This window comes from Chelonia mydas, chromosome 7 (assembly GCF_015237465.2).
Source record: "Chelonia mydas isolate rCheMyd1 chromosome 7, rCheMyd1.pri.v2, whole genome shotgun sequence".
In the NCBI taxonomy this organism is placed as follows: Eukaryota; Metazoa; Chordata; order Testudines; family Cheloniidae; genus Chelonia; species Chelonia mydas.
In genome coordinates, this window is record NC_057853.1 from 78,067,454 (window position 1) to 78,094,979 (window position 27,526).

At 41.2% G+C, this 27,526-nt stretch overlaps 1 pseudogene; it reads left to right on the forward strand.

Moving 5' to 3' along the window:
• Positions 1 to 4,505: 4,505 nt before the first annotated feature.
• Positions 4,506 to 27,526, forward strand: part of LOC114021508 — a 72,412-nt pseudogene continuing 49,391 nt past the window's right edge.

Below are 27,526 nucleotides of genomic sequence, written 5' to 3' on the forward strand. Positions count from 1 at the left end.
CCCATCTAACATCCCATCACAGGCCATTGGGCACGTCTGCCGCTAATAGTTGAAGATCAATTAATTGCCAAAATTAGGCTATCCCATCATACCATCCCTTCCACAAACTTATCAAGGTTAGTCTTGAAGCCAGATGTCTTTTGCCCCCACTGCTTCCCTTGGAAGGCTGTTCCAGAACTTCACTCCTCTGATGGTTAGAAACCTTCGTCTCATTTCAAGTCTAAACTTCCTGATGGCCAGTTTATATCCATTTGTTCTTGTGTTCACATTGGTACTGATCTTAAATAATTCTTCTCCCTCTGTGGTATTTATCCCTCTGATATATTTATAGAAAGAAAAGGGCCTCTATTTGTTTAAGTTAAATATGTGAAATATGCTTGCTATTTGGCATTCTCCATTAAACTATTAATCAGTGACCTTGGTGTTTACATTTGAGCTATGTGATCATAGCTTGCTTGCAACAATAACAGGCCATGACATGTGTTTAACAAAAAATTCAAGCTATTTGTCACTGACTCTTGATTATATAATACTCCGTGGTTACAGAGTTTAAAACACTTCACTGTAAGATTAGTTGATGTTTTTAATAGGATTGTATGCCTGAGAGGGGGCGCCTGTCCCACACTGGCCTGAAAGGGGTTAAAGCAACCCTAGGAAAGCTGTGCAACAGGCAGCCAATTGGAGAGGACCCTAGGGAGGCTGTGCAGGAGACAGCCTATTGGAAAGGGGCTGCGAGGAGCAGCCAGTCAAGGCCAGGCAGGCCCATATAAGAAGAGCTGCAGGGCAGAGCAGGTCAGTCACTCCCTGAAGCTTGAGGAGGGAGGAGGACTGGCTGCCTTGCAGGTGGAAGGCAGCTAGCACATTGGACAGAGCAGTAGTAGGCAGGATCAGGGGAGTGAGAGCGAGCTCCTGGCTGACTGCTGACATGCTGAGGTCCTGAGACAAGGGCATAGAAGGTTCCGGGGCTGCGGGGAAGTGGCCCAGGGAACTAGACTGCGAGGCTGGAGGGATGCAGCACATGGCTGCCATCTACAGGGTCCCTGGTTCGGGACCTGGAGTAGTGGGTGGGCCCGTGTCCCCCTGCACCCCCACTTGCCACGAAGGAAGTGGCGGGACAATGGACTATGGTTCCCCCAGAATGGGGGAGAACAGAATGTGACACAGCCAGAGGGCTGTGTACTGAAGTGGCTGCTGTGTTCTTTGGGATGACACGCTTCCAGGAGCAGACGTGACAGTGGCGAGGCAGCACCAGACGAGGACACACCGGTGAACTAAGTTAATTTCCAGGACAGCCAGCAGGAGACGCCACAGTGGTAAGTCGAACCCCATCACAATGCCCAAGATTGTAGAGCGCCTCCACATCCCCTCTCTGTTCCCTCTTAAGTGTTGACTACAAGCTCAGTCCAAAGCCCATAGAAAAACTGAATGAATATCATCCCTATTCAGAAAGAGGAATATATCTAGGTATCTCTGGGAACCAGAGAGGTAAGTGATTTTTTTATGGTAAGGCTTAGAGCAGGAGATGGGGATTCTGTTGGTGATGAAGGTGGAAGGGAGGAATATAGAGATGCTGGAGACAAACACACTTATTGCTTTAGGCGTAAAGATTCCAGTCCTACAATCGTTGTTCACGGTGGTTCAATCGAATTGTGAATGTACGTTACCTGTGAAAATCAGGTCACTTCTTTAGATTCCTAGACATGAATTTAAATACCTAACTTTAGATGTTCTTTAAAAACAAAGCCTAAATTTCTAAACAGAACTTCTGAAATATCTGAAGTTCAACCTAATTACTTATTTTAAAACAATACTTTTCCATATACTTTTCCTGGAGTCTTTAAAATAAAGTATATTTTCCTTTAAACTGTGAGTAGATAGAAATTATGTTAATTTGATTTACAGCCAAACATATGCTTAGCAGTACCACATCTGAGTAGTGGTAATACTTTATTCTTCTATGAGATATGTCATCTGAAGTTTGCAAAGCACTTTACGTGCATTAATTAAGTCTCACAACATCTCTAATGTATATAAGGATCATTTCATTCTCCATTTCATTAAGCCCAGTTCAGCCTATCCCTGCTTAAAATATCTGTCGCAAATTAGATTTTAACCTGCTTAGAGAGTGCGCAACTATTGCAAGCTTTATAATTGTCTGCCCCACTGTTACCTCCTGATGAGCTTCAAGTCTGTGGTTCTGCCCATGAGGAATTTTTTCCTGTCCTTTTGAGGACAAATGCTCATCACATTACTGTAAAGAACAACTTGACATCTGGCTCAATTTGTCTCAGGAAACTGGCCACCTGAGTTTTATATCTGATTTCTTAAGGAAACTGGAGTGCTGAACTATCGCACGCTCAAACTCAGCCGCTGTCTGCCTATTTTTATTTCATTCTTCTTGTAATAGAAACGTCAATTTGAGTGCTTTACATACAACAGGATAAACAGAATGGTTAAAATTAGATATAGGCAGCAGCTAACAATTCCATCATCTTGGCAAACCTAGCCTTGCAATTTTTTTCTTAGTACAGTAGGTAAAATAAGTCTACACCTGAGAACTTGGGAGATCTGTAGGTAGCAAATAGTCTCCATAGACCCTTGAAAATTTTAATTTTAAATTGTTTATATCTATCTCTCTATCTCTCTATCTATCTATTGAGAGAGAAATGTATGCTAGCTCATTTATTTCCAAAGCTTGTGAAGGTTGACAGGCCTGGAGATAGAAATCCTCTGTGTATATACTACCTCTTGAATGTGTCTCAGCTCTCTTCTGCAAGGATCACCACTGGGGTAAGGATGGTAGTTACAGCTTCATGCTATTCAAAACTTGGCTTTCTGCTTAGTCTGCCAGTTATGGTGATGGTTTTGTGGTGATACACCTAGTCAGTGGTAACTGGTAGAGCTGGTTGAAAATCTTCCTTTGATGTTCTTCTAAATGGGTATTTTTGCAAAAAAATTAAGTGTTGTTTTGGCACGTGATTTTACCAAATATTCTTCTTAGAGTGTCCTCTGCATATTCCCTCTCATGGGGTGCTCTGATTAGTGCAGCCTGAATGGTAGATTTCATCTGCCTCATGCTCACGCACCTCCCTCACTCCTCCCTCTGGTGAATGTAAAAAAGTTCCAGGGTGAGGATATAAAAGGGACATGGCGCTCCAGCTGTTCCAGTTCCTTCCAACCATGACAAGCTGAACCGTTTAGGAGATGCTCCAGGGTCTTCCTGTATCTGTACTTTGCTATCTATTTATCTATTATAATAGTACTCCTTTAAATAGTGTAGATAGTTGAACTTGAGATGGCAAAACAAAAGAATATACCAAAGAATAAAAAACCTGGTTTCAAGAGATGTGTATCATGTGCATCTGACACACATGCTAGGCACCTGGCATACTTGGGAGAGGAACACTCACCCTTGAAATGCTCAGTTGGGTTAACTTCTACAACTTGAGCAAAGAGCGAGACAGAGTAGACCTCAGGAGATTTTAGTACAAGAAGCACTGTCAGCAAAACAATCCAGAACTGAGAGAGGACAGGGTTTGAGCAGGTCTCAGAGACCAGCATCTCTCAGTGAGTCTGCTGGGAAGAAGGACAAACCCTCTTCCTGAATATCCAGTACTAAAGGATCCAGTAGTGACAAGGATGAGAAGAGCAACACTACTGGGGTATCAGCCTCTGTTTCCAGAGCCAGTCCTGATAGAAAGGACTCAGCTGTTATGACAAGCATGAACATGCAATCCTCGATGGTGTCAGCCTCTTTACAAAGAGCCAATCTACCCAAAAGACTCATCTAACCAGAACTCTTCAAGGAATCCATTCTGGATACACATTCTCATAGTAGAATTAGGAGACTTTTTTTTTTTTTTGGAACTGATAGTGTTGGATCAGGATGAGCTGGTTCCAAAAGCAAGAGCTAACAAACATATATGATGAGGAAATGATAGAGGCAGTAGCCAGTATCAACACCACACTGCAACAGATAGTCAAGGCACAAGTTCATTGATCAGATCTGTTGGTGATCGAGCCAGGTATAGCAATTAAGAAGGAGTTGGACATATTGTTACAACCAATTCAATTACGTGTTTTCCCAGGGAAGAGTGGAGGAGTGAAAGAACTTAGGATCTCTCCTCTACTTCCTTCACCTAAGTCTCTTTCTGGTTCCCCAGAGGAGACTTTTTCTCCGCAGTCCTTTACTCAATGAAGGAGATTGTTGTCTCTGTTTTTTTCTGAACCAAGAATATACTCTGATCAGAAAAGGAGTACAGATCATGAATTGGATCCAGAGAGAGAGAGAGAGTACTTTAACATCCTCATTCACATACCCTCGATCCATATAGACAAAAATATTTCCAACTGGATCCGAGTATGGTTTCTGGCCTGACTGGCAAGAACCCCCTTAGGCTGAATGGTCACATTATCAAGAGGTCTCTCTGTATAAGAATAGATCTTTGCCAGTTTGGTATTGAGAGGATGTTCAGTTATCAGATCCAAAGGATTTGGATCTGGCAATGCATCTAAGTCCTGACAAGTATCCTACAGTAGTAACAGATTTGTTATCAGAGAAGGAAGCATTAATGGAGTTACAAGAGTTGGATACAGACTCTGGAGGGATACCATCTCCAAATGAAAATGTTGGTGACACCTTAGCATTGTTGCCATCAGAGGATTTGGTGACCTTCCATGGGCTGGTCGATCACATGGTAAAGATATTGATATTTCCTCAATTTTGGTTGAAGAATTGTCTCATCCTGATTTTAATATTTTTTGGGCAGTCTACCAGAAAACAGGTCTCACTTCCCTCGTTGGAGGGATTGTTTCAGCCAGAGAAAAGGGTTTGGAAAACTCCCTCATTCTTTCAGCCTTTATATAAAAAGAAAAAAAAAGCTGACAAATTGTATCAGTTTCCTCAGGAAAGCCTGGTTGTGTTTCATATCCTCCCCTCTCCTTATTTGTTAGTGATAAAGGTGACACAACAAAGATCAAAAAATGCCCAAGTTCACTCTACTCCTTCAGATAAGAAAGGAAAAGACTGAGGGTAATTGGGAGAAAAATGTTTTCTTCATGGATATATCAAATTATGAAGCTGTCATGACTAGATAACAATACCACTTATGGGGGAAAGTGCTCCATTCTTAAAAGCTGTGCCAGAAAAGCATTAAAAAGTTAGTGAAAGCCCTTCTGATGGAGGGGCAGAATGTTGCTAAACTTCAGCTAAGAGCAGCTTCTTCAGCTGCTTTTGCTAGGGTAAGAGCTTCAGATATCACATTAAGAAAACATGCGTGGCTGAGGCTGGTGGGTTTCCCTCAGGAGACAATGATGAGGATTGAAGATATTTTCTTTGAAGGAATTGGTCTGTTTAGTGTGCAGACTGAAGAGGTGCTGGAAAAATTAAGAATGTAAAATCTACAGATAGATCTTTGGGTGTCTTTATTACAGCAAAGAGATCATCGTTGGCTCCACTAGTCAGATACCAAAGACAATACCCAACTTCTTCAGCAATTCTTTACTACTATCAAAGAAGGAATAATTAACCACCAGCCTTAGCATCGTACTTCCCAGCATCAACACCAAAGAAAAAAGTCAATTTGTAATAATAGGGGAAAACTTCCAATTCTTCATCTTCTGTGGTTCTTGCAGGGTCTCAGATTTGACATAAGAACACAACTTCCAAAGAAGTCCAGTTAGACATCTTTATCCCTCTGTTTGGGGGCTATTTGTCCCACTTTTATCATCAGTGGGAATTAATAACAAACGGATTCTGGAGGTTAATGCATGAAGTTATTCAATACAGTTCAAGAACCTTCCTCCCAACAATTCACCAGTTTCATTTCTGGTCCGGGATCCAGTTAATGTCTGTCACTGTTCAAGGCAACTGCACCTGTATTTCACCTAAGTAGTTCAGGAAGGACACCCACTCTTGACTTCCAGGTCCTCAGCTGTTGCATTTCTGGGTGGAGTCCCTTGTCTCTGTATCTTTTCTGACTGGGGGGCTCCCAGGCTGCACTGTGTATTTCTCAGCAAAGAGACTGCCTAACCAGGCCTGCTTGCTTTCTCATCAGAGAATGATAACAGAGTGAATGATACAAATAAAGGTTACCTCACATTTCTTTCTAAGCAAGCCTCCTTCATCCTAAAGGTAAAAAGCATTACAGAGAAAACAATAAATGCACACATGCTAATAAGCTTACCAAGCAACACCCCACCTAGGGTTTTTTTTTTCTGGTTACAAGTTCATCACAGCTTCAGCTCAGAATAAGCTTAAACAGTTTTATGAGGCCTTCCATAAGGATTGGGGCCCTCTGTGGACCAGGAGTCCTGCCCTTTTGTTGGATCAGGAAGAAGGCACTGAGTCGGTTTAAAACCCAGGCTTTGATCCAGAAGTCTTTGCTTTATCGGGTCTCTGGAAAATCCAGTTTGAACTAGTATATGCATATCACTCCAGGAGGCTTCAAAGGCTGATAATAGAGGAAGTTCATTAGCATTCCCCCTCCCTACTAGAGAAGGTACATACTGTGTCACCACAAATACATACATATTTGCATTTTTAATACAATGTTCCCCAAATATATTAACATAATTCAATAAGGTTTAATTTATTCAGTAAAATTTATCTTAATTCCCTGAGGTTTATTCAGGAAGTTGTCAGTCTGTCACAATCTCAATTTGCTCAGAAAAGAGGTTCAATCTCTATTGCAGTCAAGAGCAAAGGAGGTAGTGCCATGTGATCAGAAAACGAGGGGTTTTTATTCATGTTATTTTCTAATTCCAAAAAAGGATGGGGCCCTCCATCCTACTTTGGATCTTAGAAAATTAAACACCCTTAGAAAAAAATTTCATTTCTGCATGTTATCTCTAACTTCTATAAGCTCTTCTCTCTCTTCAGGATTAGTTTGCCCCTCTGGATTTAAAAGACGCATATTTCAATAAGGCTATGTCATAAAAATATCTGCATTTCATGGGTGGAGGGAACCATTTTTCAGTACAAGGCCCTCCCTTTTGTGTTACCACAATTCTGAGGGTGTTTACAAAATGCCTGTTGGTAGTGGTAGCATATCTAAAGAGGCAGGGGAGGTATGTGTTTCCTTTCCTAGGTGACTGGCTAATGAAAGTATCGTCAAGGGAGAAAATCCTCTTACATATAAAACAAATGTTTGCTTTTTGTCAGTCTGGGATTACATGTGACCTGAGAAAAAATGGTCCTAAATTCAACTTGGAGAATCCCTTTCTCCCAGAGGAAAGGTTTATAAAAATAAAAGGGTCAGTGTTATTTCCTTCTCCAGTTCCCGCAACAGCCAAACTTCCCTTCCACCTTCCATTTTATCAATGGGTCTGTCATAAATATAAAGGGAAGTGTAACCGCCTTTTGGTATACAGAACTATAAAATCCCTCCTGGCCAGAGGCAAAACCCCTTCTTCACTTGTAAAGGGTTAAGAAGCTAAGATAACCTCGCTGGCACCTGATCAAAATGACCAATGAGGAGACAAGTTACTTTCAAAGCTGGGGGGCGGAACAAAGGGTCTGTCTTTCTGTGTCATGCTTTTGCTGGGACCAGGTCAGGAATGCTCTTCAGAACTTCTCTTAAGTTAGTAAGTAATCAAGCTAGAAATGCGTTAGATTTCCTTTTGTTAAATGGCTGGTAAAATAGGTTGTGCTGAATGGAATGTATATTCCTGTTTTTGTGTCTTTTTGTAACTTAAGATTTTGCCTAGAGGGATTCTCAATGTTTTGAATCTGATTACCATGTAAGGTATTTACCATCCTGAGTTTACAGAGGTGATTCTTTTACTTTTTCTTTAATTAAAATTCTTCTTTTAAGATCCTAATTGCTTTCTCATTGTTCTTAAGATTCAAGGGTTTGGGTCTGTGTTCACCTATGCAAATTGGTGAGGATTTTTATCAAGCCTTCCCCAGGAAAGGAGGTGTATGGCTTGGAGGGATATTTGGGGGGGAAGACGTCTCCAAGTGGGCTCTTTCCCTGTTCTTTGTTTAACACGTTTGGTGGTGGCAGCATAGAGTTCAGGGACAAGGCAAAGTTTGTACCTTGAGGAAGTTTTTAACCTAAGCTGGTAAGAATAAGCTTAGGGGGTCTTTTATGCAGATCCCCACATCTGTACCGTAGAGTTCAGAGTGGGGAAGGAACCTTGACAGGGTCTATTGGCATCGACCATGTCAGTGACACCATATGCTTGTCTTCATCTGGGTTAGCAAAAAATTCAGTTCAGTTCAGTACTGGTTAGCAAAAAATTACAAACTAGGTGTAGACCGCATGCATCGCAAACTGGTAATTCCATAGTAGGTGTTAACATGGCTGGTGGACAAGCACTCCAAATGTCATGACGGGTACACCTTTCAGTCTTCATCTGCCATCAGTAATACTTACTTCTCATGCACTTACATTGGGATGGGGAGCCAATTTAAAGATAAATCTGTTAGTCAGAGCTCAGTGGTCACCAGAAGAAAATAATCTACATATGAATATCTTAGAGTTGAGCACAATCAGGTTAGCTCTAAAGGCATTTCTGTCTCAGGTCAAACAAAGGGCAGTTGAGGTGGACACAGACAATAGGATATGATTACATTATCGGAAAGAAAACGTGGGGCTCATTTCCCTACAATTATGCATAGAGACAAAGCATTTTTGGGAGTGGTGTATAGATGTTCACTCAATAGCAACCCATGTATTGGAGGGGGAAACAACACCCTTGCAGCTTTTCTGAGCAAGTTGACTTATCAGATGCACAGCTGGTCTTTGAAAGACAGGGTAGTAGCACACCTCTTCAGTTTATGGGTGAATCTGATTATATATCTTTTTGTATCCAGCAACAACAGGAAGTGTCAAACTTTGTTTGAGAGCAGAGGGACAAAGGGACTCAACATCAGATGTATTTCTAATGCACTGATGTCGGGGCTTAATGTATGTTTTTCCCTATTTCCCCTCATTAAGAGAGTGATAAACAAAATAAAACAAGGCAAAGCCAGGGTAGTTTCGATAGTGTCAGCCTGGGCCAGACAACAGTGCTAACTAGACTTAATTCAGCTGGCAGGGGTTAATTGAGCTTCTGCTATTAGTACTGGACTTGTCACAACAACCAGGGCTGGTTTATCACTCAGATCTTCAGTCTCTTCAGCTAATGGCATGGGGAGTATGCCCCTGGGATTGTTAAAGAATCTTGTTCATTAGATGTGCAAACTGTTTTGATAAGTTCAAGAATGAGTCCACAGAAAACTTATACTTATAAATGGAAAATATTTTTGTTGTGGATTTCTATGTATGATATGGATCCATATACAGCACCAATTATATTAGAATATTTATTGTATCTTAAGAAAGCAGCTTTCACTATCTTCAGCGAAAGTTCACCTCTCAGCCTTATCAGCATACTCTATACCTGTGGATGGTAAATCACTTTTTACTAATGATACAGTTAAAAGTTCTTAAAGACGGTAACAATTTATATACTCTAGTAAGACACCTTGTGCCATCCTGGGATTTGAATTTAGTGCTATCACAGTTGATGAAGCTTCCCTTCGAACCTTTGGGAGATGGTGCTTTGTTCCATCTGTCTATTAAGACAGTATTTTTGAAAGCTATCACTTCTGCAAGGCATATAAGTAATTTGTTCCTTCCTCAGGGAATTATAACAAATTCTACTAGATCAGACAGGGTATCTATGACTTTTTCTATACATATTCCTTTAATACAGAGAAGTAGAACAGCAAGATGGAATGTTGTCCACACATTTATTAAACGTTACTTCTTAGATTTAGAATCTAGATCTGATGCAAAATTTGGCAAGGCATTTCTGCAATCCTAATTCAATTAGCACTGCATGGTCCCATCATCCTGAATCAGACTCCTTTTAATCTGTCCTATAAGTGGGAATATGCAGAGAATGCCCAAAGAAGAAATGAAGGTTACTTACCTGTAACCAGAGTTCTTCAAGATGGACTCTTCAAATTCACTTTCCTCGAAGTCCTGCTTACTAAAGGATTTGGTGGCAGAGGAAGGAACTGAGGTGGCTGGATCACCATACTCCTTTTATACCCTTGTCCTGGAATGTTTGATGTTCACTAAGGGGAGGGCAAGAGAGGTGCGTGAGCGCTACTGTGTTTACTGCTAGCTACAATTCTACTGTTCAGACTGCACCAGTCAGAGTACCCCCTGAGTGGGAATATGCAGAGTCCCTCTTGAAGGACATCTGTCACAAGTAAGTAATCTTCATTTTTCAGTTTTAAATGAAAATATTAGAAAATTTCAGTGGGAGATAATCACTTCTGACCAGCTCTGAAACTCACTTGTTTCCTATACTTTTATCCACCGAACAGTCAACACTTCACAAATTTAAGATATTATCAAGCTCATCTGGATTTGAACTGGCAACCCTAGCTGTGAAAGCCTTTGTAGGTCATTATAATTTACTGAATCAATATGTCCTCTTGCCAGGATCATTTTAACTAGTCATTAATAGTATGTATGATTTGGAACAGCGTGCTTGCTGTGCTTTTTAAATTTCCATGCAGTTAATAGCTTCAATTATTCAGGTACTCTTCCAGTAACTATCAAGAAGACTACATGAGCTGAATATTGTTGATGGATGACCGAATTAGTTTTAAATTAAGCAGAATACATTTTATTACCTGAATCACAGACTGTGACATCGGGTAACCTTAGAAGTATCACAACTTCTCTGATAAAGGCCAACTTGTCTTTTAGCAGACATTTGAAGGCTCGTTCACTTGAAAGTGGTACTTGAACTACAGAGGAAACTATTAAATGTATCAGAATCAGGGCCACCGCAGGCTGGAAGTTGGAATGGGAGTTAAGTGAGTCTGTGCCAATGAATAGATAAAGGGGACTGTTGCTGAGCTTGAGTAGCTTTTCTTTTTAAAGCTGTTGCTTGCAGAAGGTGCCTGAAAGACTGACTCCTTGCACTCCAGTATCCACATCTCCTCTTACCTGCTCCTCTGCCTATGTTTCAAACAGGCAAAGAAGGGCCTGAGAAGGCAGGGGTGGAGAGACAGGTGTGGAGGGCCAGTGCTGAGCTCTGCATGTCCAGTGTTCAGCTCTCTTCCATGGGCAAGGAACTAAGAGGGGAAGATCCAGCCCCAGTAAGAACTTTAAAAAAAAATCACAAAACAGTCACATGTAAATAAATGAAACCCACAACCAGCGCAGTTCAGGAGGATGACCTAGACTGAAACACCATGGTGGCGTTGGAGGATGGGTTAGGTACTGAACTTGAGCCAGATGGTGTCAGTCTTTCTGATCCTAAGCCCCTAATCAGAAAGGAAGAAATCATCTCATAAAGGTAGTCAAGGGAAGTTTCAGAAATGCTCTATTCCCTTGTTCAGTGTCTGCCTCCTGCTACAATGCAGTGACAGAAGGTGGCTCCTGAGGCAGTCTTTCCTTTACAGTCCCCATGGTCCTCCACAGCTGAGCCATTGTTGAGGTGAACAAAGATGGAGTTGGGGAGAAAAGCAAATTATTCCTTCATCTGTCTGGTTTACAATGCTGCTAATGCTAGCAAAGCTGACAAGAGATGCCACTGAGGAGGCTGCTTCTGAGGAAAGACTCTCCTCGGTAGCCATGGATCTAATTAGGCAAAAATAAACAAGCAAACACATTTCAAAGACCTGCTGCAAACCATGTAGGTACTGGAGGGACCAGGGAAGAGTATAAAAATATTGCTCGGGCATGTAGGAAAGATATCAGGAGGGCCAAATCGCACCTGGAGTTGCAGCTAGCAAGAGATGTCAAGAGTAACAAGAAGGGTTTCTTCAGGTATGTTGGCAACAAGAAGAAAGCCAAGGAAAGTGTGGGCCCCTTACTGAATGAGGGAGGCAACCTAGTGACAGAGGATGTGGAAAAAGCTAATGTACTCAATGCTTTTTTTGCCTCTGTTTTCACTAACAAGGTCAGCTCCCAGACTGCTGCGCTGGGCATCACAAAATGGGGAAGAGATGGCCAGCCCTCTGTGGAGATAGAGGTGGTTAGGGACTATTTAGAAAAGCTGGACGTGCACAAGTCCATGGGGCCGGACGAATTGCATCCGAGAGTGCTGAAGGAATTGGCGGCTGTGATTGCAGAGCCCTTGGCCATTATCTTTGAAAACTCGTGGCGAACGGGGGAAGTCCCGGATGACTGGAAAAAGGCTAATGTAGTGCCAATCTTTAAAAAAGGGAAGAAGGAGGATCCTGGGAACTACAGGCCAGTCAGCCTCACCTCAGTCCCTGGAAAAATCATGGAGCAGGTCCTCAAAGAATCAATCCTGAAGCACTTACATGAGAGGAAAGTGATCAGGAACAGTCAGCATGGATTCACCAAGGGAAGGTCATGCCTGACTAATCTAATCGCCTTTTATGATGAGATTACTGGTTCTGTGGATGAAGGGAAAGCAGTGGATGTATTGTTTCTTGACTTTAGCAAAGCTTTTGACACGGTCTCCCACAGTATTCTTGTCAGCAAGTTAAGGAAGTATGGGCTGGATGAATGCACTATAAGGTGGGTAGAAAGTTGGCTAGATTGTCGGGCTCAACGGGTAGTGATCAATGGCTCCATGTCTAGTTGGCAGCCGGTATCAAGTGGAGTGCCCCAAGGGTCGGTCCTGGGGTCGGTTTTGTTCAATATCTTCATTAATGATCTGGAGGATGGTGTGGATTGCACTCTCAGCAAATTTGCGGATGATACTAAACTGGGAGGAGTGGTAGATACGCTGGAGGGCAGGGATAGGATACAGAATGACCTAGACAAATTGGAGGTTTGGGCCGAAAGAAATCTGATGAGGTTCAATAAGGATAAGTGCAGGGTCCTACACTTAGGATGGAAGAATCCAATGCACCGCTACAGACTAGGGACCGAATGGCTAGGTAGCAGTTCTGCGGAAAAGGACCTAGGGGTGACAGTGGACGAGAAGCTGGATATGAGTCAGCAGTGTGCCCTTGTTGCCAAGAAGGCCAATGGCATTTTGGGATGTATAAGTAGGGGCATAGCGAGCAGATCGAGGGACGTGATCGTTCCCCTCTATTCGACACTGGTGAGGCCTCATCTGGAGTACTGTGTCCAGTTTTGGGCCCCACACTACAAGAAGGATGTGCATAAATTGGAGAGAGTCCAGCGAAGGGCAACAAAAATGATTAGGGGTCTAGAGCACCTGACTTATGAGGAGAGGCTGAGGGAACTGGGGATGTTTAGTTTGCAGAAGAGAAGAATGAGGGGGGATTTGATAGCTGCTTTCAACTACCTGAAAGGGGGTTCCAAAGAGGATGGCTCTAGACTGTTCTCAATGGTAGCAGATGACAGAACGAGGAGTAATGGTCTCAAGTTGCAATGGGGGAGGTTTAGATTGGATATTAGGAAAAACTTTTTCACTAAGAGGGTGGTGAAACACTGGAATGCGTTACCTAGGGAGGTGGTAGAATCTCCTTCCTTAGAGGTTTTTAAGGTCAGGCTTGACAAAGCCCTGGCTGGGATGATTTAACTGGGAATTGGTCCTGCTTCGAGCAGGGGGTTGGACTAGATGACCTTCTGGGGTCCCTTCCAACCCTGATATTCTATGATTCTATGGAGCACTGCACAGAAGCTTGCAAGATTTATTTTTTATAATGAAAAATGTTATGTAAGCTAATCATAGGGGTTGCTGCCTATAATAAATCATCCATTATGTGGGGTTGGGACTTCAAGCAAACTTTTTGTGCAAGAGATTGCATTTCTCATCACCCAGCAGTGGAGCAGGTGACTTCCCACTTGACATGCCATTAGTTTGTGCAGCGTATACTTCTGGCAGTAATATTTTTATATATTTTTGAATACCTCTTGGAAATTAAATTACTATGTGTGCTGTTTCCATTTTATTTCATTGTAGTTACTGCAAGTGGTGCATAAGGTAACTTTCTTTCTATATTGTATGCTGGTACAGTAGAACAAAGATAACATGCATCTAAAAATGTGTAGTAAAATAACCATAATAAATATCATCCCACTCCCTCAAATACAGAGAATGTGATAGAGGAATTTATGGTTGACTTTGTGGTGATGAAATAACTTTGCTTTCTGTGAAAGCTGTTTTGTCATTGTCAGCTCCCACCATTTTGTTTTTTACTTTCACATATCAGCTATTTTTATTTTGAGATTATGTATTTTTTTACAGTTGTAAGGGAAACAACCCTATGTCACCTTTGCTGACTATTTTTCTTAGTTTACCTTGTCACTGGAGTATTAACTCATTTTCAAATATTTTCTCTTTCCAGTAAATCAGTGTCAGCAGAATGTTGTTCATAATTTATGATGCTGTGTGTGTGTCTGTGTCTGTGTGTTTGGTTCCCAGAGACATGTCAGCAAGCATCACATCTCTGGCCGCAGTTTAGAACCCTACGTGACAAATGCTACACTTAATGGAATATTCTATAAATAATTATAAATATTATTATAAGTTTATAAATTATAATATTATTAAATATCTATTCTATAAAATACAGATGGGGGCATTATTTTGGTCATAAGGAAACTATTTGTGAATGAATTTATTTTTCTTAGGAAAGGAGGTGATTTTTATGGTAACATTTATTTTTCATGTGGTTGCTGGTATTAAATATCCTCAGTGTAACTACACTAGAATGATCTTTAAGTGTAACAGAATGCAGTGTCTGCTCTGGCCTCTGCTGACCATTGCAGCTTGATCAAACAATCAGAAGTTCATTCGATAATCATATAAAATCACATGAATGATCCCAAGTGAGAGATTTGTTCTCATTGCAGGAAAGTAACTGATGCCCTCTGAAATGTCAGTATTGTAAAGATTTCACCTGATGGAGACTGAAAGCCTTGACTCCATGCTTAGGGGAACAAGAGAAAAGTTCCTCAGTAACACTGTTGGAAATTTCCATCTAACAATCTGTTGTCAAAAGCATTGGTGTGAGGCCCCAAATGTTTCCCAGGCTGCTTGCTCCAAAGACAAGAGCAACAAAGTACTCATTTTCAATTACCATGGGACTTTAAAATATAAACCATGTTCCTCTGCTGTCAGCTGCTCAGAAACCTGGAAAAGAAAATCAGCAACATCGCTGTTGTACTGTTAAATTGTTTGATTGCTCTCTTAGTTCATATTTATAGCCCTTATGGTTAACGTAAGTAAAACATTTTACACTCACAATATTGCCTTTAATGTAAACAGTGTAAAATATTGGGTTCTAATAGTATTGAAATATTTTTCTCATTTTACAAAAAGAGTGAAGAATCTAATCTATCTCATTAATTCAAGACTCACCTAACACACAAGTAGATATCGAATAACTGAATAGCCATCCAATACAATTTCTAGGCCTACAAATTCCAAGTCTTTATGAGTATGGTGGTTGGATTATACTTCAGGTCTCTGGATCAGGAAAAAAGATATTTAGTGTGAAATGCTGAAGCTGAAGATGAGGGGAAACAGAATCAAATAAACCAGTAATAATTGGTGACTTAAACAGAATATAAATACTGTGACAGGGTCAGGCCAGATGGCTACAGGAGAGTGATAGAAGACAGATATATTAGCCCCAGGTTAAGTAGGTCCTTCTTCCCTGGGTAAGGTAACAGGGAATGTTCCAGAACAATCAGGAACCTTCTGTAGACAAGACAGACAGGCTGATTAGAACACCTGCAGGCAATCAAGAAGCTGCTAGAATCAATTAAGGCAGGCTAATCAGGGCAAAGGAGCTGGGAGCAAGAGGCGCTTGGAGCTGAGAGTGAGAACGCATCCTGTTGGAGGACTGAGGAGTACAAGCATTATCAGACACCAGGAGGAAGGTCCTATGGTGAGGATAAAGAAGGTGTTGGGAGGAGGCCATGGGGAAGTAGCCCAGGGAGTTGTAGCTGTTGCACAGCTGTTCCAGGAGGCACTTTAAACAGCTGCATTCCACAGGGCCCTGGGCTGAACCCGGAGTAGAGGGCGGGCCCGGGTTTCCCCCAAACCTCCCAACTCCTGGTCAGACAAAGGAGGAGTTGACCTGGACCGTGGGTTCATGAAAAAGGCCAAACTGAGGGCCCTTGTGAAGCTCCACGGCAAGCAAATCTGCCAATAAGCGCAAGACCCACCAAGGTAGAGGAGGAACTTTGTCACAATACATTAGGTCAAAGTTTAGAGAAGCAATTTCTCAATGCCTCAAACAATTTCCTGCTTAGAATATCTAGTTACAAAGCAGATGAGAAGAGAGATTACTCTCAGGTTAGTTAGAAATAACACAGAAGGAATTGATTCAGGAAGTAGATGCAGTAAGTAAAAGTGTCCATAATTATGGTGAAGTTCAAACTTTTAATGCAGGAATTATGACAAAAATTGGACAGTGTTGGAGAGGGGCTAGTGGACAAATTGGACCACTCATTTGACCCAACGTGATGATTTATATTTTTTTTATTTCAGAATTTCACAGTGTATTATAAACTCTTCAGGGCAGGGACCATCTCTTGATACTATGTTTTACAAGGTCTAGCACAACTGGGCATCAAGGTGCTATAGCAGTATAAATAAAAACAAAAATAATGAAGAAACCTACAGGGGTCATCATTAACATATTCTCATTTACCAGGAGTAAACACACAGTGGTATTTCAGATACTGTACTTTTTTCTGATTCTAAGTACATTATGATTGGGTGGAAACCCCACACTAGCACTGAACGTGTTAGCAGTGGCCTGAGGGCTCAGTTAACCCAGTTGCTGGCACCTGAAGGGGCATTAAGTTGGTCAATTAGCTGATCCACCTGGAAAGGAGTCAGGGTTCCTTAAAAGGACTGAAATCTCAGCTAGGGAGAGACCCTAGAGAGGAAGCTATGAGTTTCTGTTCTCTGAGAATGGTCTGATAGATGTTCAGAGCAAGGAGAACTGGGAAAGGTCAGGGGAGTTCACTCCTATGATGGGTCTCAAAATAGGCACAAGGCTCCAGAGAGGCAGTTCTAGCGTGCCACTGTTCAGCTAAGGAGCAGAGTAGCTGGGGAGATTTGTGAAGGACTAAAGTTCAGGCTCAGAAGGAGTGGAAGTGAGTTCATACTTTTGGGTTGGGATTTGTTGGAGAACTCCAGGGAGGAATCCTCTGAGACACTGCCCTGAAGGAATGGTAAAGCCTGACAGGAATTCAAGTGCACAGTGAGCCCAGGAAGGGGCTGGTTGGACAGGCCGGAAGACAGGCTGAGGTAGGAGGAAGTCCAGGAAGGAAACAGGGGGCCTAAATATAGAGCTCTTGACTATTTATTATGTGGTTCTGGACTGGAACCCAGAGAAAAGGGAGGGCCTGGGTTCCCCTAGTGGGTCACTGGAAATGGTGGTGCGAAGACCTTGGAGACCAGGATGGAAGAACTATTGAGTCAGGTCTCAAGCCAAAGACTGCAAAGCTTTGGTTACCCTGGAAGAGGTGAGACTTGAAAGTGACCTAGTTGGATGGCTGAGTCCCAAGAAGAAACCAACCAACAGAAGGCCCAAGGATGGCTGTCAGCACAGGGCACTAGATGAGGAAAGCCTGCTACGCCACATCCAGCCATGACAGGGCACCTCCAGGTGTGAGTCACTTTTCTATTTACATTTAAATTTTTTCTAGCAATTTGAAGGACAAGACTGGGTCTACTGATGTCTCCTTAAGTGAGATTTCTTATATTTAAATTAAATGTAAGAAACTTCTACAGTGCAACCACTGCATAGGGAAATACTATGTTTCATCTTACTGTGTGGCAAATGTTGACTTGAAAACTATTCTCCTTCCCTGAAGAGAAAGAGAGACTAATTAGCGTTCTAGGATTATATGAATACACTTTCCAATGCCCACACAGCGCAGACAAATTCTCCTAAAATGCATTGTTCAAAAAAGAAAAACAAAGTTGATATTGACAGATCAATTTAATAAAAGAGGACATTAGAAATCCAATTTCTAAACTAACATTTGTGGCTAAATGCTGAATACTCTTAATCTGAGAAACCTTAGTGTATTTTCAAGAGTCACAAATCTCTAAAGTGGTTTTAAAATACTTTATTTGTTTCTCAACACCATTCCATGTCAATGAAATAAGATAGTTTAATGTGGCAGCAAGTTATAATTAATGAGTGCAAGGCATTTGAATCAGAAATCAAATTTTCTAACTTGGTTGTTAAATGGCTAGCATGCTTGATGCTAGATAAATAATAATGTTGTCAAACCTTCTACTTTGAGAGGTTTATTTTTTAAAGTTCATGGCATATTCTGACCTCCTTTCAAAAAATACTTTCATGAAATATTCTTAAAGGTTATGCTTAAAATGTTAAGGCTCAAAACTTGACATTAGATGACTCCTATATATTTGTACTGCAGCCCCAAACAGTCACATTATGATGCACCATGTCATTTGCGTCTCTGTGTCAAGACATTGCATCACTGCACAGTGACATTGCATCCTTATGTTCTGGCAGACTGCTCATCACATATTTCCATAATATCACAAAATTCAAAATCAATGTGGGATGCTCCCACTGTAATGCATTCTTTGCTTACAGGATCTAAGAGAGACCCATGAAAGCCATAACCGCCCTATGAATTTAAGAGGTTGCAAAACTAAAAGGACCAGTCAAGGCTGTTTACTTTTGATTTCATTGGCAACTAAGCTACCACAGTTATTAACACTAATTTTGGAGGCCTGAATGTGACTAGAAGAGAAAACAAACTTGTGATGTGCACTGATGATGCTCTGACTCTGTTCCTCTTCCTCTTGACTCTTTCTCTTGACTCAAACCTAATCCCTTGTAGGGGACAGATGAACATGGGTTAGCCTTAGAATTGAAACATGATCATATTAAATCCACAATGCCACAACTTATAAACATTCGTGATGTAACCAGAAGCCAGAGTAGAGGTCTCCTTTTCAGTGGGGCTAACGAAGACGACAGAGGGTATTTATGTAACTTTTCCACTTCACAATTTGAAGACCTGAGCTGAGTTCACTTTTTTCTGTATTACCCAGCCTCAAAAAGGTGATCCTGGAGTTAGCTGAGATGTGTCTATGTATGCCTTATTTTACCCATACATAGTATTGCTGACTTTTTACCAATGTGAAATAAATAGACTGTTTGGTCCTTTAATTTAGGCTTTTAAAGACTTCCCATCAAATATCTTGAATAATTTGAGCACAGATTCCTGAGGAGAATATCACTTCTAGAGCTGTATTGATGCTGTGATCTGCTTTAATTCAATAGTTTAGTATTAATTCTAGGCATATGATTTGGATTGCCTACAGAGCAATAAAATTGTGATTTTTCTGCTATTGAGAGGTTTCCTTTGGTTCACACTTAAAAAAGCTATAATTTATGGTCAGTAGAGTAGCCAAAACAGCTACAGAGAACTTTTTAAAAAGAAAAGCCACTTGAAATTGGCCCAGGATTTGAGATCTAGTGCATTCCAAAGCCTCATTCCAGGTTTTTGAAGGTTTGGCAAACTTGGGTTGAGGAAGGTGGCTCATGGAGCTGTAATGCTGTCAAACCTCCTTCACCCACCAGCCACCTTTTCAGTTTCACCACTTAACCACAACAAGCTTCAGATATCTTCTGATGATTCTAAGGCAAAAAGAGGGGAAATCCCAGAGTTTGTGGAGAAGAATGGTGGGAAGGTGGCAATGGGAGGAAGTAAAAGATAGGTTATTTTTAATCTACCAAGTAATACTAATCTCTGGGCATGTCTAGACAAACCGTGAGTGTGCAGCAAACTGCAGTGTAGATCTTAAAAGCTCCAGCATGCCGTGCAGTAACTATCCCTGTGCTGCTGCACACTAGAAATTTCCTATTTGTAATGCACAGCAGCAGGGTTCACAGGGATGAACATGCATGGCACACTGGAGCTTTGTAGACTTACACCGCAGCTTATCGCTAATTATTTGTCTAGACCAGTGTTTCTCAACAACCAGTCCATGGACCGGCACTGGTCCCTGAGATCTCCCTGACACAGTTTAGGAAAGCAGCAAGCCAGTCCCTTGTATCAAAAAGGTTGAGAAACACTGGTCTAGACAAGCCCTCTGTCGTGTGACAGATAAGATACACATTTGACCTCCTACATGATTTATTCCCATGGGGGTGAGATAGAGTTGCTATGGGGGTGATTACCTCTTCCCCTTTCCCCAAAGAGACTCAGGAGATGGGGATGGTTGGTTACCTATACTTGCAGTTTTCTTCACCATGACCTAACGGAGGTACAAGCAAAGCGCTCTTGTTTATTAAGTGTCAACCGCTACCTCCTCCCTGGCTCCTACAGCTTTAGAAGGAACCTTGTTGTCAGAAGTTCCCCCGTCTCATGCTGCCCCTAGAATCCTTCCTTCCTCTGCAGTAACTTGTGCCACTTAGTCTCACAGGGCTTGGAGGTGAGTGTACTATGCAGGCCAGTCAGTCTTGTCTACGCTCAACCATGGAGTAAGCTTCATGAGGAAGGACTCCTGCAGGATTGGGGGAGCATGCAACGGGGCTGCCACTATTTCAGTCCATGCTTCCTCCGACTCAGATCTGTGGGTTTCAGCTCCCCACAACTTACAGAAGCAAAGGGAAACTTTGGGGTCCTTGACGCAACTTAAGGTGGACTGAATGGTTCCCTTCAGTTATGGACCTCTGTCATCTGTCTGTGAGGAGGGTCATGCAGCGGTAATGGGAGCTGCTGGAAGCGGTGCAGGCTGAGGGACGTACTGGCTGCCACTTCCAGCAGCTCCCATTGGCCTGGAGCAACGAACCGCGGCCAGTGGGAGCTGCGATCAGCCGAACCTCCGGATGCGGCAGGTAAACAAAGTGGCCTGGCCCTCCAGGGGCTTTCCCTGCACAAGCAATGGAACAAGTGTGGGAACCACTGCTTTAGAGGATGATATATCACTGCGGAACTCTGCAACTAAAGTATATTCTGCTGTAAGTTTAACAGCGGTTGCACAAATCTAGATGTATTATATGATTCAATTTTTTTTCCAACTTCAGGTTCATGAAAAATTCTGGACTGAAATAAATGTTAACTAAACTCTTCTAATACATTACAACTTTCTGCATCTCTTTAGGTTTAATAAGCCTATGTCAGGGTTCTCTCCCCACTCTGAATTCTAGGGTACAGACATGGGGACCCGCATGAGAGACCCCCAAAGTTTATTTCTACCAGTTTGGGTTAAAAACTCCCCAAGGCACAAATTCTCCCTTGTACCTTGGATTAGGTAATGCTGCCACCACCAAGTGATTTAGGCAAACTCAGGGAAAGGACCACTTGGAGTTCCTACTCCCCCCCCATATCTCCCCAAGCCCCCACACCCTCTTTCCTGGGGAAGCTTGAGAATAAACAAGATGAGCACAGACCAACCTTGGGGTTTTTTTAGGACACTAAAAAAACCCAATCAGATTCTAAAAGAAACAGAACTTTATTATAAAGAAAAGAGGTAAAAGAAGCACCTCTGTAAATTAGAATGGAAGATAATCTTACAGGGCAATCAGATTAAAAAACACAGGATTTCCCTCTGGACCAAACTTTAAAGTTACAAAAATAAAACCAGGAATACACCTTCCTCCCAGCACAGAGCAAATCACAAGCCAAAACAAAAGTAAGCTAACGCATTCCCTTGCTAGTACTTACTAATTCTAATGGAGTTGGATTGCTTGCTTCCTTGATCTGTGTCCGGCTAGCACACAGAACAGACAGACCAAAACCTACCCCCACCCCAAGATTGAAAGTATCTTGCCCCCTTATTGGTCCTTTTGGTCAGGTGCCAGCCAGGTTACCTGAGCTTCTTAACCCTTTACAGGTAAAATCAGGGGCGCCTCTACCAATTTTGCCGCTCCAAGCAGTCACTGCCGAATTGCCGCTGCCGCAAGAGTGGCGGAGCTCCTGCCGAATTGCCACCACGCCCAGAAGAGCGGCGGAGCTGCCACTACGGGACACGGACTGTCGCCCCATTCTGAATGCCGCCCCGAGCACCTGCTTGGAAAGCTGGTGTCTGGAGCTGGCCCTGTGTAAAAGGATTTTGTACCTCTGGCCAGGAGGGATTTTATATTACTGTATACAGGAAAGTTGTTATCATTCCCTTTATATTTATTACAGCATGTTTCTGAAAACTGATTATAGGGACAACTTTAATTGTTTATCAGCAAAATATTGGCATAATTTCATCCACGATATGTCTTAGTATCTATTTGCTATATCTTTTTTGTATAGTAATTCTTCTCTCACAGTGTAGAATCCTTTAAATTGTTACTGACATTTCTTCAAAATCCCGAAGAATCATCTTCAGAATTATCTTCTGAGAAGAGTTCTGAGTGAATGAAAAGATTGAGCTCAGGAAAAGAACTGTATTAAGCTGCTTATTATAATCCTTCTGAAATCATTTAAATGTATGTATATTTGCATGTGAAAGCTGCTGAATTATCATTCCAGTGGAATTGTTGATACAAATGATGCCAGTCACTGTCTATCTTGTATTTTATTTTTAGCTGGAAAAACTTCTGTTGAGAAACACCAACTCATCTTTAATTGCCTTAGTATTTTACAGACGGATAGGAACCCGTTAATGAATCATGCTTTGTTGTGAACTGATAGGATTGCTGAGATTACATGTAGTCTAAAATTGCCATATTAGAAAACAAAAAAAATACAAATAAAACTGACTAATATTTTCATGCATTGTGGCTGTTATATAACCAGGAAAACTTTTACCTTATTGAGCAACATAAATGCAGAAATTTGGCTTTTAGAATGACAGACATGATATTTGTAAGGTTTCTAATGAGTATAGTTCGAAACTTATATATGTCTGCCCTATGTTGTCAAAAGTGACTGGTGATTTTGAGTGTTGGAATTTTTGGGTGCCCAGCCTAAGACCCCTTTAAAGCTAGAGAAACATGCTTGTCTTTTAATTGAATAACTCTGGAAAGAAGAGAGTGGGTTAGAGTAAAATGATAAATACAAATGTGTTTGGACATAAAATCGGCTGTGCAATCCCCCAAACAACTTCAGAGGTTGAGATTTACAAAACCTTGAACTCTGTGGTTTGACAATCCCCAATGGTTATGTTTATGATATACGCTCAGATGAATTATTGGAAAAAAACCCAAAACATGCTCTTTTTGAAAGGTTGCAATGTTACACTACTTTGTTTCTAGTATCCAGAACCATAACATACAATAACCACAAAATAGGGAGAGACATAGCAGGCTGCTACCTCAAACAGAGAGGCATAACTCAACCCATCTTGCTGTAGGCTGGCTCTTTGCAGACTGCCCAAACAGATCCAGAACTCACAGTTTCCTCCTGTAACTCCTCAGCCTGCAAGCAGGACGTATATGCCCCTTACAATTTAAAATGATAGCTCGTAATTTTAACAGTTTAACCATACTGAGACCCTCTAAATTTTTCTTCCTGAGGTGAATGTATGTAATGATTCAGACTCCTCGCTGCTTGTTTTAATCTTGCTGTAGTCCAACAATATTAACTTCCTTTTCCTGTTCTTTTTATGTGTATTAATATGCACAAGAAAAAAAGGCATTAGCATTTGTATAAGATCTGCCTTGCGGGCAAATGTGATGCTGTGGAATTTTGGGGCCCTGATTTGCATTTTTGGGTGTGGGGATTTCAATCTGCCAAAGCTCATAATGTATTGCCCAAAATTATATAGGGCTCTGGTTTCAGCACTATTTTTTAGGGGAAATGTCTGAGACAAGGCAAAGATCTGCAACTATCCATAAAGAATAAGTAGGCTGTTAGTAGCATACTGCTGCTTTGTAAAGAACTCAAAAATTGAAATCATACTCAGCTGGCCAAACTGTGGCATTAAAAGCTGACATCTCCCCAGTGCAGAAATCCATCATGAGCTTGCATCAAGAAGGGCAGTAGAAGAGAGCAGAATTTACTCTACTGAAGGCTCTGGTAATGGCCTAATATATGGAGAAAATAAAGTGGCGGGGGGTGGGTGAAGTATCTCAAACACAGCTTGAAAACAACTCTGTAAATAGAATCCCAGAGGGCTCTCAAAAAAAAGGCTCTATGGTGGATTTTGTACTAAACTTCCTTAAAGGATTATTGGGTCAAGATGACTCTCTTCCTGTTCCTGCTGCATGTAGAACAAAGACAGAGGGCTTACTGAAAAAGCCTAAAATGAGAGCTGCAAATCTTAATTGCGATAACACTGGGGCATTCAGTCCCAAGTTATACAGTGAGGGAAGTCAAGAAAATTGCAACATGCACTGCTGTCCTGATACTAAACTATAAAGGGGAGACAATATTCTCTGACTTTGAGCAAGTTATGGAGACTCTTGAAAAGTATGGAGTTGGGCCTGGGGTCTCCATGATTGTGAATTCTGGAAGGCCCTGATCACCAAAGACCTACCAGCTTTGTTAAGTGACACCTATTCACTGTTTACCCAAATTGTGACTGATCTGGACTCTAATTCTTCAGGTGAACTCTGCGTAAGCATGGCTTCCAGACTCTAAGGGCCTCATTCTCCTCTTACTTATGCCAAGTTTTGCAGCACTGCAATTGTAGGGCAGTTACTCCTGAATTAAACTAGTGTTTAAGACCTTAACTGAGAGGAGAATCAGACTCTCGTTATCTTTTAAAGCAAACAATTGGTTTCTTTGGCCAAGGCTTTTTTTTTTTTTTTTAAGGGTTGCTGAAGTTCAGTCTCTGGCAAGCAGTTTTGTGCTCTCTCCCATGCTGTCTCAGATTAACTGTAAAGCTCCTAATCAAAATCTTTAAAGCTGTTACCTTGTTCCCTTCTAACTGATTCCTCAAAACACATTTCATCCATAAAGCATTCAGTGAAGTATACCCATTACTGGTAGACAGATGGAGAACTGTGTGATCATTCCAACTGTCTGTCTGCGAATTCCACCCATCTTTGTATCTCTCACTGCACCCTGCTCCTGGTTTGTCTCAAACAACAATTATGTCTTCTCTTAGGCAGTAAGCTATTTGAGGTAAGAAGTGTCATTTAGTGTATGTCTGTACAGCATCTAGCACAATGGGACCGAACCTGGTAGTAGCTTTTAGATGGTACTGAAGTATGAATGTTTAATAATCAATATTTAGGCACCTAAACAAGTGGCCTGACTTTGAAAAGTGTTAAGCATCCAACAACTTTTTGGGCTAGACATCAGTGGAGGGGTGTAATGACAAAAGTAACTCGGTGTGTGGCTGACGCACTTGGTTTTGCTACTAAATGTATTTTCTCTGCTTATATTTTAAAACCGGGGGTGGGGGAGGAGGAGTGAGAATGGTTCCATCTCCTGTTTCAAAATTAGACAGAACTGTGACCACCCACTACCATTTCTCACCTGTTTATGGAGATCCCTAGAGATAACTTGCCCTTCATATTAGCTCCAAATGCTATCTGCTAGTTAGGAATTAAAATATTGAAGTCTGCCTGTTTTATTCACAGTAAATTACTTCCTTCTTTTTCAAAGTATGACTGACGATCTGAACCATTAGTAAAGACAATTTGTATCCTGGAATGCCTAGGTAAATATTAATAAAATGAACGTCTGATCAAAAGTTAATTGTCCCGTCCAGGTTATGCACATTACTGCATGCTTTCCCCCTCCTCCTCCTTGAGCTTGAGGAAAATCTACTAATGAATGTATTTAAATTAATGGATGCTCCAAAATTAGCCACATATGTCTCTGGCAAAGAAAAGAGAACAGGCACCTCCTTGCCATACTTAATTTTGTTATTGTTGGTTTTGGTCCAGCATACACTGTAACAAAATGTGCTGGCAAGCCCTGCCAGCAAAGCGGCAACACTAAACAAAAAAAAGCAGCACAGCAGGTGAGAATCTGGCCTTTCTGCTAGTGTCACTCACTGTTGAGGGTGTATTATGCGTCCTCCTCTGTACCTAAATCACCAGAGGATGTGAGTGTTACAAATGCCAGCTGTGGAGTGTGGTTCTCTAGCTCAAGCTGTAGAAACTCATGCTTTTCCCCAGGGTGTCACCTGTTCAATCTCCAGTGTTGGCCAAGATGGTGGCTGTCAAACTTGGATGGGCAACCATGAACAACTGTATTTCTTTGTTGACTATCTGAGGACACTATGAGCAAATGAAAATGGATGTTCAGAAAGGGAATTCTCACCATCGGTATAATGTGGCAACCACTGTGCTATAATAATTCTGGACTCCTTGGGGGTTTGATAGTCAATATAATTTATTGAAATAGAAAGCTACCTGCAATAATGCTGCAATGGCAATTTACTATGCCTTCTATTTCCCCAGTATGTTTTCTTTAGAGAGTGAACAAAGTATCTCAGCAGCTTTATTAGTGCTTATTGATGGACTGGTAACTTAAAGCTTTGCAGCATTTTGTTTTATAAATGGCTTAATTTTTGACAGTAAACCCTGGAATAGATCTGTTACTATTTGTTCAGTCAGCCCCAAAAGCTGCAAAATGTATTTCTCAAAAGTTTCTGATATAATGGTAATTTCTAAAGAGACTTCCACAGGTTAATTTTCTGTTTGTGAATTAGACAATTAGGGGTATCTGTATTTTTCAAAGCCAACATTTTAGGAATTATCCAAATTGGTACTTTTTGTGCCGGTATTTTGTATGGAGACAAAGGTTTGAACACACAGAAATGGCAAACTAACATCTTAAATTAACTCTGGTTAATTGAGGCTATTTTTAAAATTTAAATCAGTAAGTCCTAGACCATGTACACAGAATTAAAAATAATTTTTAAAAGTGTTTTGTCATACAGCCTGCCTGTGAATAGTTAGAATTTTTACCATGCCCTTTGAGTTGCATTTTCTTTCTGGAGGTTCTTTTTCATGTCAGGATGTTATTTTTCCATCTCTTAAGTTCATCTGCCAATCTCCACTTGTTTTTAGTGTAGTTGTCTATCGGGCTCACATTTATGTAAATCTCAAAATCTAATACTAGCTATTGGTGGGGAAAACATTTTGGCAACTAACTTCATTTAGACAATGCCAGCCAACTCTTCATATAAAATTTACACAGAAACAAAATCTCCTGAAGTCTGACAGGGGCTGTTTCTCCTAACATTGCGTACACATGTCCATGTTCTCTTACCATCCATCTCTTGCTTTGTTAAATGTTCTAAGTTGTAACTTACGCTTTGAGGAATTTCAGCACTCCACGTGCTATTTCCCTTGATTCAAAAACCCAATTTATTTTAGGTCATGAGCCATTTCTGGAGGAGTTAATAATATATACAGGGTAGTGTGGTGAATTTGTGCATCTACTGAACAAATGGAGTATTAGATAGTAGCCAGCTCTGTTTCACGTCTTAGTTTAATTTCACTTTTTTGTAAAAGTAAAGAGAGTTTAAGAAATACTTCATTCTGATTGGCAGAACTGTTTCTGCATGTAGGTATTTCCCAGTGTGTTTATTCCGGAATTCAGTTCCATATGTCATTGTGAGATGACACATGGCTCACTTGATGATGTCCGATGAGGAGAACAGTTGATGTATTGATATTTCTCATGTGTTAGGGTCCTCTGAGTTAACTCCATGTGGCGTTGTAAGATAACAAAGAAGATGTGGTAGAGTGGAAGGGGTGAAAGAACTGTTTGTATAC